Genomic DNA, 16,746 nt, shown 5'->3' with positions numbered 1-16,746 from the left:
GGAAACTGGTCCTTCATGGAGTGGTTTTGGACTCTGATATCAGCGTGGGGATGGAAGGTTCTGATGGTCATTGGTGTCATCTTAGTATTCCTCTTCTCATGCTGCCTGATTATCCAGTGTGGTCCAGCTCTGTGTAGTCTTTGTGCTGCAACCTGTTTTAGGAAACCACCTGCGTTTGGAGAAAAGGCGCGAGAAAGGATGATGATACAACAGCATGTCACTGACCTGATGAGCATAGAATTAGACTCTGACATAGACTGAGTAATTGCCTATGTAAGGGCAAAAGGAGGGTCTGAGGTTCCGTGACGATTTGAACCCGTGTTTTCAATATTGTCGGAAATACATAATATTGGTATCAGCGAACCGCAAATGATCCATTTAGCATATCCTGGTGTTTTCGCTACGCTACGAGCAAGAGTACTCCTGTTACAAACACATTTCTGATCTACCCATGGCATCCATCTTAGATCATGGCAGCCATTTTGTGTTTCTTGCCCTCACATACGCAATAACCTCTGATCACTTCATTCCGATTAAGGACACGTAGCCTTAGCCGGAGATTCACCTCTCTAGTGACACGTGCACCTTAGACCAGATCACGCTGTAGCTGCATGACTCGACAAAGACTGCCTCCTCTGCCCGAGGCCAGCCCTACCGAACTGGTTCTCGTGTCCGTTGTCCCGATCATGATTAGGCGGCCGAAGCTGGTAGCCTTGCCCATTTACAACCCACAAACATCTCTTATCCTGCTTTTCTATCTTCTGCACCTGGCTCTGCTCCTTTCCTTCTGGGCCTTTATTAGGGGGAGGTAACGAAATTTACGATGAGGCGGTCCGGGTTCTGAATGAATAGTTGACATGAGATTATGATGGAAAAGTGGGAACCTCTCATTCGTAATGTTGTGTCATCAGATATTGTCGACGATTCCTGTGCAACGCCAAATATTTATTGTTTAGGACACAAAGGTTTGGGAATGTACTAACATGTGAAGAATTTGCCCGAAGCCCAATTTTCTGTATATAAGGAGCAACCCTCTTTGTACAAATCGAACAGGCTCCTAGATACTGCCCATGTGTGGTTTCTGTGACTTCTGTGTCCCTGCAGTAATAAACCTTTGGTCTTTGACGCCACCATCGAGAAGCCCGTGTTTCTGTTCATTTGCGCACCAAGGCAGGTGGAACTCCGGGGTCTTTGGGTGTTGTTCCCTGACACCTCTGGACAGAACCAAAAAAGTCCAGAACTCCACTTCTGGTTGCCTAGGAAGTTTTAAATATTTGATAAATTACCCTGTCCTAGGAACTATATACGGAATCAGGGGGTCCTTGTTTTACAAAGAAAATCTACATTAAAAATGATACATTTTGTCTACGCTAACAGTGTGCACTGTACAGGCAGTAGAAGAGCCTAGGCATTAATGATATAGGATTATTGTTTGTGTTCCATCAAGGTCCACAGAAGAACCAGGAGGAGTCCTGCAGGTACCCAGAAGTTGCAATAAAGTTTGTTAGGGGAGACGATGTGGCCTCATGGCTAGACTGCCGACCTGCTGGGAAACCAAGGTTCGAGCCTCGGGTCGACTCCACATCCTGTGATACTGGGAAAATCACTTAATCGCCTTGTGCCAACCAAAAAAATGAATGTGTCCTTGTGTAACGTAACTGGTGCTCATGTAAAGCGCTCCAGTACCTTCAGGTCGAGTTCGCGCTATATAAATCGCCAACAAAAAAAATGGTTGTCGGCTGTCACTCAACACAGAGGCTGTCCACTGTCCTTTTTAAAGCTTCTTTTACCAAGCGTAGCCATCAAGGAGCGATTGCTCGATTCACTGTCAACATGTTCGCTGGCATTGGTAGATGTTCATGAGTCTGTGGTCATTGTGTATTGCAACAAGGTAGTTGTGTTTACCAAAGTAGCCTTGATGACAACATCATGACAAGACTAATGAGAGGCTTTCTGCTTCACAAGTAAAAAGAGCAGAGGCTGATAAGGCAGAGCACCTCAGGAAGCGCACAAGAAAACAAGTGGTTTGCCAAGAAGGCACTCCACCACTTCAGGAACACAGTGGTGCACCATATGTACAACAATATGGTGCAGCCCTGCGTTTCCATCTGAGCTGGAGCTAAACTTAGCAGCCTACTGCCAAAGCAGGCACCCTTCCACCATAGTGCAAGGGGTCTGTGTTGAGGGGAAGATTGTTTATTTGCAGGAAGGCCTCCCTTCCTACAAATAAAAATCTTTAAAAGACTTGTTGTAACTTTTAAGTGCGCTGGTTAATGCAGCACACATAGAAGTTGCAAAACATACTTTTTTATTGTTTATGTGCTGGAAAGTTCACCTTCCTGCACATAAACAATCAATAGCAATTTTCAGTGTCTATGTGTGCTGCACAACGCAGCACACATGGAAACAGCAAAGACAAGGAAAAATAAACATTTCTCCCCGTTTCGCCTCTTTAAGACCAGGTTTTCCCTGGTCTGAATTTTGGCGTGCCTCCTATTTACATCACCCTTGTAAATAGGGGGTAGTGTCAAACTCAATGGGAATGCCCACTGCAACACCCATTGCACTCCCCTTTCACGATAAGAACAGCATGAAAGGGTGCCTTATTTACAAGGCAGCGCTAAGCCACATTAAGTGGCTTAACGCTGCCTCTTAAATGAGGTGAAGCCCCTATCACCACCTCAACGTCACTGAAAGTGACATTGTGGTGGCAATAGGAGCCTGTAAATATGCTCCTTAATCTCTTCTCGATGGTCAAGGCCTCCAGAATGTCAGAACATAAAAATAAACTTTCCAAATAAAAACGAGCACAGATGATGCTTAGATGGTGGTCATCCCAATGCAGTAGACTAAGATATGCTGGGGAGCAGTTGCACTCTGGTGTTGCACATGCGCTTGCCATCGGTAAAAAAAAAAAAAAAACCTTTCATTAGAGGCCCCAAACAGAGGGGCTGTCATTTCTTGAATTCAGTTTAGACAGGTTCTCAACATTGCTGGTAGTCCAACTCCTTCTCTTCTGCTCACTGCAATAGTAGGCTTCTTAGCCACAAAGACTATGCTTGGTCCTACAAGAAGTGATCAACATAATCCTTTCCGTGGTTCACTGCTTCCTCTGTGCTCATGCATAAAGCTTCGCTGAAGTAAATCTTGCAAAGAGGACCTGGTCTCAAACAACAGCTTGTATGTCCAGGTTAGAGCAGACAATACCAGGTTAACAAGCCACTCAGATGCTGACCGGCAATTGCGAATTTAGAAGGAACCAGCGTTATCCATATGCCTTTTTAGCTGATCATATGTATCCTTATTATTTGTAATATTTAAAATCTATATTGATGGTACAAAGCGCATGATACTCCAAAGTGGTGTAAATTGACTCCAGGCACGTCTTAGCCAATCAGAGGCAGTCACTTGGAGTGCAGCTCATAATCCTGTGCTAAATACTTGGTATGAGGGATGGGCAAAGAGACATCACTTAGTCACAAGCTGAGATAATAGATTGCACTTGATCAATATTACATATGGCGTTCTAGAGAAAGCCACAATCCCGGGGCTACACAAACACACACTCTGACATACTAAGATCGGACCCCCTCAGGTACAAGCATACAATTTCTCACAGTCGTAGGAAAGTGAGGCGTTCCAGTAATGAAATAAGCCACACATTTTGTGAGGGAGGCCAGAAGGCACTCTAACCACTGTGATTATTTATAAACAATTGTTCCCAATGGAGCAGAGCGTTCACCTACTTTGTATAAGCCATTTTGAGCTTTCCTGCAAGATGAAATACCAACACTAAATAGGTGGCCAACTACCTGCCCATCCCCCACATACTGTGTTCAATCTTGGCCAAAACCCACAAGGCCACGCAACAGACTCTTTCTGGCTGGAAGAGATGCATATTCTCTTCTGGTGCTATGAGATGTGTGCAAGCGTGCTCATGGAACCAGAGAGACTATGAGGCATATTCTCAAGCCCTTATCGCCACGGAAACATCACTTTTTCGGACTTTCCTGTGGCAATAGGGTCAACGCCCTTTTTCTCAAGGCAGTGTTAACCCACTTAACGTGGGTTTAAGTCACGTTAAGTGGCTTAACGCTGCCTTGAGAATAATGCCCCTTTCACGCTAAGTTCAGCGTGAAAGGGTCGTGCAGTGGGTGTTGCGGTGGGCATTACACAGCAACACGTGTTGTGATCGATGCTGCCACCTATTATCAAGGGCAGCGATAGTAGGTAGTAGCGCCAAACTTAAGTTGGGGAAACAAGGAGAAATGCTTCATTGCTCCTCATTTTTGTATTTTCCATGTGTACTGCCTTGTGCAGCACTAATGGAAAAAACAAAATGGTATTTCCGGAATGTTCATATGCAGGAAGGGGCTGCTTTGGCGCTAAGTCTTGAAACTTAGCACCATTGCAGGGGGAAACGCCAGACTGCACCACATTCTTGAGAATAGGGTGCAGCCTCGGGTTTACGAAGTGGGGGTGAGAGGGGTTAGGCCAAGGAGGCTCACGCCTCTCACAGCCACTTCAATGAGAATATCCCCCTAAAAGCAGTATGGAATGCTAGGGAATGTACTCACTGTCTGAGGAGGAGTAGCCTCCTCAAAAGTGATACTGATGCCCACAAACAATTGCATCATGTAGGGTATAATCCAGCACCTCTCCATAGTTTCCCTGTGAGAGATATAGACTCTGCTAGATCTGCACCTCTATCATGAGTGCAACAATCACACAAATACTCCACAATTAATAGCTATTTTTCAACCGTAATACCATTGGAGCTCCTTTCCCCCCAGCAGTTACCACCCCCATCATTGCTACCAAGGACCAAAATGTTTTGTGAGATTTCTAAGCTTTGCCTCTGCTCGGCACCCAGTGAGCCTCGTTGCTTGCCATGCCACATGCTCTACATGCTTGCAGACTAGGCTTCCTGTTCCCATAAAGGCAGGGAACCCTCCTCTACAAGAATGCAGTGCTTCATTTATGAAAGTAAGAGTGGTGGTGCCCAAAGCTCTGCTCAGAAGATCTTGGCACATTGAATACCAAGGCTTTTAGTCTTAAAACCACCTTGTGCCTCTTTAATTAACTACCAGACTCTCTATGCCTCTTTACCTCACTCTTGCAAGTTCCAGCTTTCACCCCATTTAACAGTTTTGGCACCTTTATGCACTGCCATCTTTCTAATCTGTGTGTTTGCCGGCACTTTTACTCAGTAAATAAATGATGCAAAAAAAACAAGTGCTGGTCCCGATAAATAAGTGTTGGTGCCCCCCAGCAGGCAACTACCTGCTCAAATTAAACACTGCAAGGATGCATCACACCTGAAACCGTGTTCAATACTGAAAGCATTACATGAAACACACAACTCCAGCGTTTGGCCACAAGCCACTGAGAACGCAAGTCCAGGCCAGCATGGTCTCTCAACATCATTAGCACTGCCATATACCCTCAAGTGAATATTTCCACAAAGAATGGGGAGGCCCAAAATTCTCGAAAGCAGACCACACATACAGTGCTCAGGCCTTAGTTAGTCCTGAAAAGCATGTTTCCCCCTCATCAGTTCCAATGTACAACTGATGAAATTCTTCCTAGTGCATTGAAGACAGTAAGCTATCATAGCTGTGTTAACTGTAAAGCTTTTGCATTAATACAGCGCTACTGAAAATCAAATGCTAACAATGGAAAAGAGGCGCGGGGCTTAACCTCGCTAGTGAAAGTACTCTATTTCATTAAATCTTGCCAGCGAGACTACGCATGTGCGCAGCCATTGCAGGCCGAGACCTAAAAAGTATATACCTTGGCAGGTCAATGAACTTTGTAGGAGCTGATTCCCTGGGTTCTGGCGGCAATAGGAAATTCTTGTTATTAGAAATGTTCAGTTACCCATTATTTCTACAGGCTCCGAAGATCTTTTAGCAGTCAAGGTTTTCCAAAGTCTGCAATTCTTAGCCAGTATTCAAAGAGCAAATTTCTTACGAGTGCCAGATTTTCACAGAGGAAGCCTTGATGACTCAGTCACAATCAAATCAGTCTTAGTCTCCTAGAGCGCGTTTTAGTTAAATAAGCCTGCCCGATTTAGAGGCCGGCAGATGACTGAAAGTATGTTAATGAGAGACACTACTGGTGCTTCATTGTCGACATAATCCACCGAGGGCTGTCCATCACAGGTTAGCCATCCGGCCTCATGCGCAATTAGTGTGGGCGATGGGATGGCGTTTTTCGGCTGTCTGTCACAGGTTGCAGTAAAGAATATTTTTTAAAAAAAGTATTGTGTCAATGGTTTTTCATTTTTCAAAAACAAACTCCCGATTTGCGAGTTTGTTTTTGAAAAATGATAAACTGTGTAAAGGTTTGATTGCTGGCCGTATTGACTGTCACATTTTTGCACCATTGACAGGAAGCGCTGTGACAGTTATTCCTGTTAATTTTGTGGGTTGCCCGTGGGGACGGTGAGCAACAATAAAGTTGAAGGGTGGAGGTCCCTTGGGTTGCCAGGGGCAATGTCAGCTGGATATGCAGATTTGCATAGTTTTACTCTACAAAGAGGAAATAATTTTTCTGTAAGAAACACCGGGGCATATTATCAAGAACGGCGTTAACATTATCGCCGCTTTAGCGGCAGAAAACTGCTGCTAAAGAGGCGATGATAGGCTTAATATTACGCCCTTGTGAATTCCCATAGAAGCCCATGTTCTGGTGTGAACATGGACTTCTATGGGAATTCTCTACGGCGTATTATCAAGCCCATTATCGCTGCTTTAGCAGCAGTTTTCTGACGCTAAAGTGGCGATAATGTTAACGCTGTGCTTGATAATATGCCCCACCATCTCACATTTCCTCGTGAAATTTGGGGGTTCTCCCTACCCATTTACACTCAGGAAAAAAGAGTTGCTCTGTTTTTAGGACCAACTTCACAAGTTTTTCAGGGTAAGAAGGAGCCTAAAAATGTGTGTCAATGGTCATAAATGTTGCAGTTTGTGGCTGATCTGTGCAAATCTAAAACTAACAATGGCCTGGTCAAGAAAATGAAAAGCCATTCCTTCTTCAGTGAGTAATGTTGCTGGTTTTCATGTAAAGCGCTCCAATTCTTTCAGATCGATTTAGCGCTACATAAGACAAAAAAAAATAGAGTACTCCTCTGCAAATGCCCTGATGACTTAATTCCCTGTAGCTGGGGGCTGGCAGCGAGGCCTCAGGGCAGTGAATTGTGTATTAAACTGGCCGATATCCATGTCAGCCTTGCATTTTATACAGCAATGTTTGCGGTCCATGGCATGCTGCCTGCCACAGAAAGTCTTTGGGCATATTATCAAGAAAGGCGATAAAATTATCGCCGGTTTAGGGGCAGGAAACTGCTGTTAAAGCGGCGATAATGGCCTTGATAATATGCCCTTGTGAATTCCCATAGCAGCCCAGGTTAACACCAGAACCTGGGCTGCTATGGGAATTCACAAGGACATATTATCAAGGCCATTATCTCCGCTTTAGCGGCAGTTTCCTGCTGCTAAAGCGGCGATAATTTTATCACCTTTCTTGATAATATGCTCCTTCATTTTTTAATGCGAAACTATGGTATTGCGATAATTAATCACAAAATAAAACCCATGAAGATTTGAGACAAGACGATTTACACATTTACAAGATATTCCCAGTTCGGTGTGCAGTTTATTTTCTAGCTTTGTAAAGCAGCAGCAGTTTGCTTTTTTCTGCTGCAATTGATCTCTGCAGTCTGGCAGCTGGATTATCTCTGGAGTAGGGGGAGAATCACAGTGAGAGAGACAAAGGGATGGAAGTAGTTAAGGAGTGGGAGAAGTAGACTGTGGGAGTGATAGAGGTATAAGGCAGTTGCCTTAAGAAGGAAATGCATACATAGCAAAAAGAGAAGGGGGAATGAGAAGTGGAGGTAAGGTGAAAAGGGATCCGAAGAAAGAACCAGAAGGGAGTTGTAGACAGATAAGGGGCAGAGAGTTGAAGTTCTGACAAGTGCAAGTAATCCAACTGGTTTTCCTTTGCATCCTGGTATTTGTAGTATTCATTAGGGCTCGGCCTAGCGTCGTACACTGCTCTGCAGTGTTCGCGCAGCCGAGAATTTATGTTTCCTAGAGTGGGGCTTGAACCCGTCCCTCTTCTCCATTGGCTGGCTTCCTAAACGGAGGCCAGCCATTGGAGGAGAGGGGCATCACTCTATTCAAGCCCTGTCTTTTTCGGATTGGGGGGGCGTGTTTTTTCGTTTCTTTCTATCTGTGACGTCATCATGAAAAAACACGCCCCCCAGTCTGAAAAGGACGGGGGCTCCGCGGACCCGGCGATGTCTTGTTGTAGTAAGGGGCCTGGTTCCAGCTGCGCTTCTTTCTCATGACATCTTTCGGTGGCCCGCAGTGATGAGGTCACCAGAGGAGCACACAGCGCACTGTATGCGGCTCCAAACACTCACCGAGCAGAAAGGTAAACAGAGCGAGACAGGCCCGGCCTCGAGTCAGACCAGGCCAGCCCAGGGAGCTTTGGCACACGAGAGCTATTTTTGATTTGTGGTTTTAATGTCTTGGCTTCGTTATGCTTACAAATGGCAGTTTTCCAAATTTGCCTCACCCGAATCGCAGCCTTCCCCATTTGACCCTCACACACGGCGAGTAAGTGGCCTGGGTGAGTGATTTGCATCATTCATGACATCATTCGGTGGCCCGCATTGATGAGGTCACCAGAGGAGCACACAGCGCACTGTATGCAGCTCAAAACACTCACCAAGCAGAAAGGTAAACAGAGCGAGACAGGCCCGGCCTCGAGTCAGACCAGGCCAGCCCAGGGAGCTTTGGCACACGAGAGCTATTTTTGATTTGTGGTTTTAATGACTTGGCTTTGGTATGCTTACAAATGGCAGTTTTCCAAATTTCCCTAAGTTCTTTTCCATGCGCGCACACCTGCTGTACTTAAAACAACCCCGCCCCCACCTCTTTACATAAACCCGTCACGTGCACTCAGAGTTTAACATTGTTTATCTGGAACAAAATTCATACTCCTGAGCAGATGCTGCCGCCGATCTTTGTGCATTTTTGAGGGGGCACTGGGGAGGGTGGTGTTTTTTGGGGGAAACATCCTTTACAACGCAACTTTTACCACGCAGTGCCTTTACGACGCAACTTTTACAACGCAAACCATTACGAACGCATTGCGCTGGGGGGCGCTGTAGGATAGGGAATACGTTTAATTTACTATCCAACACCTTCCCTAGTGTCCACGGGGACTGGAGTTGGAATAGTAAATTAAACTATTCACTATCCAGCACCCCAAAGCGCTATGCGTTGTAAAGGTTTTCGTTGTAAAAACCGCGTTGTAAAGGCATGCGTGGTAAAAGCATGTGTTGTAATGTCATACATCCGTTTTTTTGTTACTGTAAAAACACACTCCATCATATTCAAACGTTCGCCACATGTTGGGATCTGCAGTGGGCTTGGCAAAAAAAGACAGAAACACAAATAATTCAGCTCCATTTTCCTCTGCCCCTGGGGAATCTCACATACTGCACTGCCAAAAAAGCAAAACTCTGCAGAAAGACTTCGGTAATTGAAGTTAATTGCTGTTAGTTTCGAATTTATTGCCTCCTTAAATCTCTCAAAGAGACAACGATGTGTGCGTCGTCCCGCAGACAAAAGGTTTCCCAAATCTGCTTTACAAGTCTGGTGGGCTGTGTTAATTTTATCACTGCAGGGTGGCCAGGCGTCTGGGATTAGCCAGGCCAGTCCAGGTTTTTAACCTCTGATGTTTAATGTAATTATAGACTAGAGATGTCCGTCTTTGCAAAGAAAATTCAATAAGCATGTGGAAAGGATTATCTTGAGGGTTTATTTAGCCCCCTTGTAAGAGAGTAATTTATGTAACGCAGATCACGCTGCCCTCAAACTTGCATTTCACACCCCCTTAGACTTAGCCTTCCTGTTGCATATGTTCCATGGTTGCTAATGCATTTGCACCACTCATGTTCCTTTCCGCATTCGATGTAAAGCACTTTTGTGAAAGCGCTACACAAATAACAGATTTTTATTTTAATAAAAACAAAATGTGCGGTGTGCAACACCTGCTTGTTTTATGGTCATGGGAAGCAGGTGCGATTGAGCAAATACATCAGTTATTTAAGAGTTCAAAAATTTGATGACATGCTATAAAACAAGCACTGATGAAGCCAATAAAACTTGCATTGGCTGCCACCCTTTTGGCTTTGTCACTGCTTGTTTTGTTTTATCATGGTTTTTCGAAAAGGTTATTGTTGGGGGAGGATCTGGGCCATAGACACACAGCCCAAACAACACTTTTCTGACAGCTCTAAGACGCACTAATGACACTCGAGGACCGGGCAGGAAAGGTCGCCCCCCCTCCCATCACAGTCGCCAGACTCTGCATCAGCAGAAGTTGGGGTGGGGTAGACCTCGTCTGCAATGGGGGGGGAGGGGTTATGCGTTTACCCTCCATCACCCTCACACACCCTCTCACACCCTAACCTCCTCACCCTTGCACACCCTTACACCCCCTCACCCTCACACCCTCGCCCTCACACCCTCACCCTCACACACCCTCATCCTCACTCACCCTCTCACCCTCTCACCCTCACTCACCCTCTCACAGCCTCACTCACCCTCTCACAGTCTCACTCACCCTCTCACAGCCTCACTCACCCTCTCACAGCCTCATTCACCCTCTCACCCCTCATTCACCCTCATTCCCCTCACAGACATTGCTTGCCTGGGGTGACGACTTCCCTGGTTCCTATGCTTCGAGCTTTTGCTGGCTCTTGGAATTATGCTCTGGGGCTCTGTGTATGTGTGTGTGGTGCTGTGTGTGTGTGTGTGTGGTGCTGTGTGTGAGTGTGTGGTGCTGTGTGTGTGTGTGTGGTGCTGTGTGTGTGGTGCTGTGTGTGTGGTGCTGTGTGTGTGGTGCTGTGTGTGTGTGGTGCTGTGTGTGTGTGGTGCTGTGTGTGTGTGTGGTGCTGTGTGTGTGTGTGGTGCTGTGTGTGTGTGCTGTGTGTGTAGGTGGCGCTCTGTGTGTGTAGGTGGAGCTCTGTGTGTGTGTAGGTGGCGCTCTGTGTGTGTGTAGGTGGTGTTCTGTGTGTGTGTAGGTGGCGCTCTGTGTGTGTGTAGGTCGCGCTCTGTGTGTGTGTGTGTGTGTAGGTGGCGCTCTGTGTGTGTGTGTGGTGCTCTGTGTGTGGCGCTATGTGTGTGTGTGTGGCGCTATGTGTGTGTGGTGCTCTGTGTGTGTGTGGCGCTCTGTGTGTGTGTGTGGCGCTCTGTGTGTGTGTGTGTGGCGCTCTGTGTGTGTGTGTGGCGCTCTGTGTGTGTGTGGGACTCTGTGTGTGTGGGGCTCTATGTGTGTGTGGGGGCTCTGTGTGTGTCTCTGTGTGTGTGTGTGGCTGTGTGTGTGTGGCTGTGTGTGGCTGTGTGTGTGTGTGTGTGTGGCTGTGTGTGTGTGGCTGTGTGTGTGTGGCTTTGTGTGTGTGTGGCTCTGTGTGGGTAGCTTTTTTTGTAGGTGCCTCTGTGTGTGGGTGGCTCTGTCTGTGTGAGGGTGTCTGTGTGTGTGTGTAGGTGGCTCTGTGTGGGTGGCTCTGTGTGTGTGTGTGTGGCTCTATGTGAATGACTGTGTGGGTGGCTCTGTGTGGGTGGCTCTGTATGTGTGGCTCTGTGTGGGTGCAAATGCAATAGGTCTCGCATTAGCGACCTATTAAGCTATTGGCATTGTAAATGACAATTCCATTTATTCATGTTTTAAAAACCAAAACATAAATAAAAATAATGTCATGAGCAATGCCAATAGCTCTAACTTTAACAATGCCGAGACCACTGCATTGTAAATGCTTGTTTTTCATTTGCAAACAGAAAACAACAAGTAGGGGAATGTAAAGAAAACAGGAACAGACTAACTGCTTACACCTCACTCGTGGCCATTTGAAATTACTAAAGTGAGAGATCCAATGGAAAAGAGAAGGTTGAAGACAATGGTAAGTAACTGAGTGCAGTGTGAAGAAAGGAGAGAAGGCTGGAAATGAAGTGGGACAAGGAGGATGAGGGAATATAGAGGATGTACCCAAGGTCAGAAAAAAGGGAGGCAGAGGCAGGGGTCTGGAGTTTTGTCAGATCTGGTGCGAGGAGTTTAAAGGAAAAAGTTTTTGTCTTTACATTTTGGCGTTTGTAGTTTTGCATTCTAAACTTAAATTCACTTCTGAGATGGAACAACTTGAAATTTTGAGGAAAAACGATTGGAAAAACGACTGGTAAAGGCAAGACATAGGGACTGGGTGCGAGAGGGAACATACTGGGCAAGGAAATGGAGGGAACGGAGAGGCATGTTGATGGATATGAAAAGGAATGCAATTAACTAGTAGGGAGAGGCATGGGCATATAGAGAAAGAGAGGTATAGAGGAAGGGAATGAACAAAGAGCGTAAAGGTGAAAGAAGAGGGAAGGTGGCCCTGTCTCCTAAATAAACCCTTTTGAATCACACCAGCAACAATCCCATAACTCCTTTCTCTTTATATACCCCATGTCCATTTGTACCCATCTGCTAATACCAGCCACCGAGCAGCATGTCAGAGGGAGGGTTACTGCACTGCACAAAGGTAACAATATGTGCACTGCCCACATGGCCCCTCACAAATAAAGGTATTTATGGGGATTTATGATCAATTTCTTTTAGACACTGTGCTAAAATATGCACTACTTAACTCCATTTAATATATATATATATATAGTTCCTATATACTTAAAGTTCGTGGACATATGAAGAAGGTATGGACATACACACATAGTGCCACGCATAGGAAATTACAATCACGATATTGTTGTAAGCGCACATCACACTTAGGTGCTGTTTTGGTGTTTTAAGTCAACATGAGACATGGTTCGAACAACTAAATGCGGTGCATTGCTGTAATTCAAATGAAATATTGTATGCTGGTCTAACATATATTTTGTTGGTAAAGATGCATGGATTTAATGTTCCTTCTGTTCGCATTCATGCGGGTATTTTTAGATCCAATGTTTATAACATAATTGTCAATGATGCAATTACACAACATCATTCATGTAGAATGAAGTGCTACAATGAAATATTCACGCATTCATGCGGTCATACATTGTTTTAAATATCCAGGCATACTGGTATTGCATATTTAGTCATGTATATGAAGTGACCAATGTATATATGTAAATAGACAAATATATGTGTCATTACTGGTATTCCAACATGGCGCTACAATGCACCGGTCTTTGAATTAAGGCTCTGTTGTTTTAAATGTTTCACCATGTGACTCACGGTTGGAGGTGGGACCCGGATGGGTGTGTCCACACTGCAAAGAATATATAAAAAAGTTTCCACTTGTGCAATGTGGTGTGTGAACAAGACTACGTCAGTAGTCGAAACGTTGCATTTGGAAGGCACAAGAACGAAATAAAACATCTTGCCTGGAAAAAGCGTGGGGTCTGTCTCTTCTCTCGCCGCCGTGTAGTGGAGGTCTGAAGATTTGTGCTGATATATATATATATATATATATATATATATATATATATATATATATATATATATATATATATATATTCTCAGCAGATTTCCCATGAACCTCTCTTGTTGCAGTCATGCTCCCTTAGTGCACTTCCTCGCACTGTATAATTCAGGACTTGGTCTTGTGTCACACCAATTTCAAAGTTCATCAGACACCTCTGCTTGATAGTCTCCCTTTCTTGTCCCAAGCACCAAACTTACAAGCTGTGTTAGCACGATTGTATTTGGAGTTTAAAATAACTTTAAAATGACACATTTCTCATTTTTGAAATTACGATCCCGTCTTTAGAATGAAAAATGCGTTTTTGTTACCACTAGCTTGTACATTTATGGGCAAAGACTGGTGTGAATTAGTCCCGCATTAATTATTGTTGCACTTTCTGCTACTACACAAACTAAAAACTGAATTAATTTGATTGCTAACATGAGTGGAATTGATATGGAATTCCAATTGAAGCTCATGTTAGATGTCCTTCACATCTAACATGGGCTTCAATTGGAACTCCATAGAGCATATTATCAGGCCCATTATCGCCGTATTAGCAGCAGTTTTCTGTCGCTAAAGCGGCGATAATTTTGTCGCCTGTCTTGATAATATGCCCCTTAAAGTTTTAAAATCACCTTCTGCCCTTCAGTGTGTCCTTCTGACCCATTAACCCATCACACTCCCCTATTACGATCCTGGAGCCAAGCTTTGAGCCCCCTTGGCTGTTGTTCTATGTGCTCAATACATTAAACACCCAGTAAAGACCAGAAGCCTAGTGGCATATTAATGTCTAGGGTTGCGTCGTTTTTGCACCAAGCAACATGCTGCGTATGTGAGGTAAGCACATAATGCAATCTACAAAGCCATGCAATGTCACTTTATGTTGCCTTGAGTGGCTTCATAAATCCAGGATAATGCAGCGCAAATCAATGTGTAGCGTCACTCTGCCCTGGGAAGGCATTCCATGGGCGTTGATGGGTGCTTCCACACGACTCTCATAGAGTTTGACGCATTCCCAGACTTACCATTGCTGGTAGACCTGAGATTGCACCAAAGAGATGCATCTTCCCAGGTGAAGCATAATGAGGAGAAATATCCTTATTTCTCCATTGCCATTAAAAGTGTGAAATATTCGAACTAAACAGATGTAATAAATTAACCTGATTTTACCATTACTTGCTGGACGTCAGGGACTGCTTCACTCTTAGCCCAGAATGCCACCCTAAAAGTGAGTAAAAACACTAATCACTATACTGTACAATATATGTTCAAGAACTGTTACTTAAATCAAATTTAGGTTATACACAGAAATTAGTTTTACGTTTACACTCAGGAGGACAACATTTTTTCTGCAAACTCAGTACAGGTCCAATGCCCTCCACTTCCTTCCCTACCTCCTTGTCAAGGCAGGTTTGGTTTGTAATCCTTTACAGCCCATGTGCACCACACCGACCAAGATCGAATGGACCTGTCCCTCATCTAACGGTTTCTGTAAGTGACAAGCTGAGTGTAAGTGTGCATTTGTTTAGGTGATTGAGCTGTGAGTGAACAGAAGAGTCTGGTGTCATGGAGACATAAGGTAGTAAACAAGAATGCATTACCACCCATAACAATTTCCAAATCATATGTGAAAATACGACTGCCCTGTGCATGATATGAGAGTATCATAGCGCCACCTATGAGCTGTGCTCAGGAAAAACACCCCAACTTTGAAATGACATTTTGAGAGGTCCCAGTTCCCACTGGCATTCCATTGCTGCTTCACAATCCAGAAGCCAGGTGGATGTCCGCTGGGTTTTCAAATACATAAGCCAGGGCAATTAAAGGAGAATTATGAAATTAGACAGGTGACAGCATAACACAAGTGCCAAGGGGGCATGTACATGTTAACAATGGGTGTGGCCATTTTGTGGATACATTACATGTGGGAGTTCACAAGTAGAGGACTGGGAATGTAAGAAATAGGAGTGAAAGTCGTAATAGCTATAGAAGAGTTACTGATTGCTGCTCTGACAAAATGTTTATTTAGAAAATTACAAAGTCCAACAACTGGCAAAAGGGTGAATGAGTGAGAAATATATATTTTATGGAGGCCATAGAGACACAGAAGAGAGTGGAGAGAAGTTATATACTCCCCTTTGCGACTATAATAATGCACCCTACATGTAGTGTAACTAATAAAACAATTAACATTAAAGGCCCAAGTTACAGTTTGACAGGCAGAGTACTTCATCACAAACACTAAGAAGCATCCTCTACGGCAACCTCTCAGATTGCTCACCTCAGTTTAAAGCCACTTGAACCTTACGTTTTCTGGGAGCAGAGACCTTGTTGGCTCCGTCAACAGAAATTTTCCCTGATGGCCCGACAGAGTTGGGGCAGTCGGAGGAAGGACCTCCCACCATCCACCCAATTTAGGATGAATAGTGTAGTACCTTTTTTGCTTGTCTGTCACCATGAGGAAAAACCTGGCAGTGACGGACAGAATAATAAATAATGACACCCCACACTATGGGAGAAAACTCTTCCTCTTTGGAGAATTTGTTTCTGAAAAACAAAAACTTTATAAAAGGTGATTGGTGGCCGTTGAAAGGGGCGTCAACATGGGTGGCAGCCATCCTCCAATCTGTGTCAACATTGAAAGGAAACGTCATGTCAGTAGTCCCTTTAAAGATAAAGAGAGGACGGCTGCCACCCTCTACTGTACTCTGTCCACCAAACCCTCAGTAAAGCCCTATGTCACTTCTGCATTAGCATTGAACTAGCTTAACCACAAACTGTTGTTTAAAATGACTCAACTTGTAGCGAAAATATGAAAAATAGTATCTTTCTTACCAGCTGAAGAGATAGATGTGCAGGAAAGAGCAGGAAAGAACATATCATACGATTAGTGATGCTTTAATGCGTTTGAGATGCAGTACTAAAAATAACAATGAAGCACATTTCATTTTCAATCCTCCACCATGCTCCCTTTTGCTTATTTCTGCCCCTCTGCAGACCTTAACTGTTAAATATTCAATAACCAGGTCCCTTGTAAACATCTTTGATATTTCTGTCTGAGCCCTGCTATGGTGAAAGCCTGAGGAACCGTACGAGGTAGCAGCAGACACAGCAAGGCAGATAGCAGAGTGCTGCCAGATGAGGGTCAAAGACAATGGTTAATTTGTAATAAAAAAAAAAAGAAGTGCCAGGCTCTTGTCAGGAGGCAGCTTGCACCAACC

At 44.5% G+C, this 16,746-nt stretch overlaps 1 long non-coding RNA gene across 1 annotated transcript in view; it reads right to left on the bottom strand.

Annotated features, from left to right (window-relative positions):
* LOC147703286 (uncharacterized) overlaps positions 1-14,818 on the bottom strand; it is a 40,590-nt gene extending 25,772 nt beyond the window's left edge. Inside the window, exon 1 of the long non-coding RNA XR_015297288.1 lies at positions 14,696-14,818. This is a non-coding gene — a long non-coding RNA (uncharacterized LOC147703286). The remainder of the gene's footprint in view (positions 1-14,695) is intronic.
* Between the last annotated feature and the right edge of the window lie 1,928 nt (positions 14,819-16,746).

Source organism: Lissotriton vulgaris, chromosome 7, assembly GCF_964263255.1.
Source record: "Lissotriton vulgaris chromosome 7, aLisVul1.2, whole genome shotgun sequence".
Lineage (NCBI taxonomy): Eukaryota > Metazoa > Chordata > Amphibia > Caudata > Salamandridae > Lissotriton > Lissotriton vulgaris.
Note: the sequence above shows the minus strand (reverse complement) of the source record. Positions and strands in the feature narration are given on the sequence as shown.